The sequence below is a fragment of the Erithacus rubecula genome (genome assembly GCF_903797595.1).
Source record: "Erithacus rubecula genome assembly, contig: SUPER_Z_unloc_7, whole genome shotgun sequence".
NCBI classification, from domain to species: domain Eukaryota; kingdom Metazoa; phylum Chordata; class Aves; order Passeriformes; family Muscicapidae; genus Erithacus; species Erithacus rubecula.
Genome location: NW_027635539.1, coordinates 567500 through 570874, shown reverse-complemented (window position 1 = coordinate 570874; position 3375 = coordinate 567500). Strand labels below are relative to the sequence as shown.

Sequence of the window (3375 nt, the reverse complement as noted above, 5' to 3'; positions counted from 1 at the left end):
TCTCTCACCCTCTGTGTCTCTCTCTGAATAATGAGCAACCAGAGGGAGAGAGAGAAAGAAGACAATCTCCTCTCCTACCACACAAAACGCAAGAGCACCAGGGGGTGCAAGAATCCTTTCTAACAACAACAACAACGTGTAGGGGAAGAGGAGGAAAAAGAGAAAGAAAAGAGAAGAAAAGAGAGGAGGAAAAGGCAAGAAGAAAGAGGAGGGAGGTGGAAGAGGAGGGGGGAAAGCAAGCAAGCGAGAGAAATCCAGCAGGCAGACAGATGGAGGAGATGATGATAGTGATATAGGAGGAGGTGTTGAAGATGAAGGAGATTAAGAGGAAGAAGGTGGCAACAAAAAGTTAAGGTTTGGGACACTGAATCACTCACAGGCCAGGGACGAGGAGAAGAAGGGGGAAAGATCTGAAGATCTTCCCCTTCCAAGCTGTTGCCTTCACAAAGCTTCCTGTGCAGGAGCGCTCAGCAGCTCCTGCGATGCTGGGGGAGCCGCTCGGATGGAGGGCTCTGCTGGGTCATAGCTCTCTTCCAGTCATGACAAAAACCGGTTTCTGCATGCAGATCTGCCCCCGAGGTGATCCCTCAGACACATCCATCTAGAGGCTAATCTTCCCTGAGCAGGGTAAAGAACATAAATGGAGCTGGAGGTTGCAAAGTATAAAACCAGATCTACCACGTGGTTGGTTTTTAATCCCCCTTCCAGCTCGCATTTGATGTGGAGAAAGGACACTCAAATTGTCCATTTCTGGCACGTATTTTGAAGTCTACTCCTGGAAATAAAGACAGTCATCTCCAGGTTTTTTATTTCTCACAGACATTTGGGAGAAAAGAGAGCTTGTACTACTATCACCAAAATCACTTCCTACATTGGTGAAACGGTTTTTTGCTGCAAAATAAAATAAATAATTCCAATTAAAATAACTTTTATGCCTTCCATCACCTAGTTGTCTGCCTCTTTGTGACTGATTATTTAAAACCGTGGAAACTAAAGATCAAGGCTCACAAAGAAAGGTATCTGGGTGATGAAGGCAAGCAGACAAAGACAAAGCGGCTGTAGCCTGCATTTTTATTTAGTCTCGTTTCTATTAAGTATTGTCCTGAGCTACTTCTTTTGCTCGACAATCCCACCTCAGCGCGACCACCCACCCCCCCCAACCCCCCCCCCCCCCCCCCCCCAGTCTTTCCACAGCACCAGGTCAGATTCTTTCTGGGGTTATGTCTAGCGGTGAAAGGGGGATGGGAGTGGAGGGGCGGGAGGAATTAGGGTTTACGTGCAGACTCAGTAAATCAATACGCGAGAGTGAGGCAAAATCAATTTGAGCACAAGGGCATGACTGGTATTGGAACATCAGTGGGGTTTCTCCAGCTCTCCAGCTCTGCACTTTTGCATGGCTGGAAGAGAGACTAGAACCACGGAGCTCCGGTTCGGGTGGGAGGGGGAGATCCTCCTGCACCCAGGAAGTTTCATATGAGTGGTGAACCTGAGGTGATCTCCTGAAAATTTTTGAGTTCAGCTTTTACTGACTCTGGTAGAAGTCAGGCATGTTAGAACTTCATTGTCTCTCTCAGCTCAGCTGAAGACCAAACGCAGGAATACTAACCATAACAATAAAATAAAATAAAATAAAATAAAATAAAATAAAATAAAATAAAATAAAATAAAATAAAATAAAATAAAATAAAATAAAATAAAATAAAATAAAATAAAATAAAATTTAAATAAATTAAATTAAATTAAAATAACGAAAATCGGTCGCCCAGGTACTGGTCAAATATTAAACCCATGCACCCTATGATCTTCCTATCTGCAAGAATGCCATGAGTACAAAGCACACATGCAGGATCTCTCCCATTAAATCTTCTTTTTCTTTGAGCCGTGCAAGTTAATGACTAAACAAGAGAAAGATCTTCTCCCTCCTCCTCCTCCTCTCCCCTCTTTCCGCTCCCCCCGCTCCACCCCAAACAAGTGCTGTGAGAAATGGGAGGAAGGGTAATATCTGGGCAGGAGGAGCACTGTTGGATTTAGAGAATACTTCTTAAGGAAAAGGGAAAAAACCACCAAAACTGAAGATTCCTACCAAGACTACTGGTTTCATGCAGACAAACGGAGCGGACACCTCCTAAGAAGCTGATAAAAGAACATTAAGGAAAAGGGAGGGACTGTCTTTACGGCTGCCAGAATGTGCATGTGTTCTGCCTGCAATTTTCTATAAATCATCCTCATAGCAGGAACAGAGCGCCTGGGCTTTGCAAGCTTTGACGTACCATCAACACCGAGACAGATAATTCACCTCTTTGTCTCTCAGCATCATATTTTAAATTTAAAAAGCCACCAAAAAACCAAAAACTTAAGAAAAAAAAACAACCAACAAAACAAAACAAAATTTAAAAATAAATTAAAAGAGAGTGAGAAAGAAAGAACAACCCACAACCCCAAAACACGTTACTTCTGACCAGAAGGAAAGAAACCGCATCTTCATGGAGATAGTCTGGAAGGGTTTTTCCCGCCCTATCCCCCCGGTCCTTGGGAGGGGGGAGGGGGAGTCCCTCCCTCAGCGGTCCCGGAGGAGCCCCCCGAGCTGCGGGGGGACAGCGGGGCTGGACGCGCACCCTCGGTGTCCGGAAAGAGGAGGTCAGGGCGGCCGGAGGAACCGCGGTGCCGTGGGGCAGCGCGGGGGGGCACGGAGCGGGGGGCTTCTCCCCAGGGGTCCGGTGGTCCATAACTTCCTCCCGCGGGCTTTCTGCCGTGTCCCACCGCGCTCCCAGCGCCGCCGGGGACAGCCCGCGGCGAGGAGGACACGCTGGGCTCTGAAGAAGCGGACAACAGGGAAAAGAGGAGGGGGGAGCCTCCCCGGAGACCCCCGAGCCCTGGAACGCTGAGAAACAGCCGTTTGTGGCTACCGAGAGAGGGGACGAGCCCGGGGAAGGCAGGATCCTCCGCGGTTGGTGGGCGAGCGGACAGACCCTCCTGGCTCGCCCCGGTGCCGCCCCCGGCAGTAAAGTTAATCGTGCTGACAGCCCTCTGGTCTTTAATTACGGCGCGTTTTCATTAACGGCGATGAAGACAGTTTGCTTCTCTCTGGGTGCTGGCATTCAAGTCGCCAAGGGACATCGGGTTGTAGCCAGGATGGCCCGGGCTCCTGTGCCGGGACAGCCGGGACAGAATCTTCGTCAGCTGCCCCCCGGGTGGTGAAGCTAGAGGGGCATTTCAGCTTCTTTCTGTCTCTCCAACAAAGATGGTGTCCCACCTCCGTGCTGGTTGGAAGCCACAGGAGAAGGGATGATCTTGGTTTTAAATAATTAAAAAATAATAATAATAAAATTAAAAATCAAGCTTTTGCTCTTTGTTTTGTGGTAGATGGTTGGTGTT

At 48.2% G+C, this 3375-nt stretch overlaps 1 protein-coding gene across 4 annotated transcripts in view; it reads right to left on the bottom strand.

Moving 5' to 3' along the window:
• Positions 1 to 597, bottom strand: part of ZNF462 (zinc finger protein 462) — an 87641-nt gene extending 87044 nt beyond the window's left edge. For 3 of the 4 annotated variants that reach the window (XR_013777309.1, XM_079331685.1, XM_079331688.1), the window contains exon 1: positions 378 to 597. The gene's annotated coding sequence lies outside the window, so the exon portion shown is untranslated. The remainder of the gene's footprint in view (positions 1 to 377) is intronic. The other variant, XM_079331687.1, reaches the window with a different exon arrangement.
• Between the last annotated feature and the right edge of the window lie 2778 nt (positions 598 to 3375).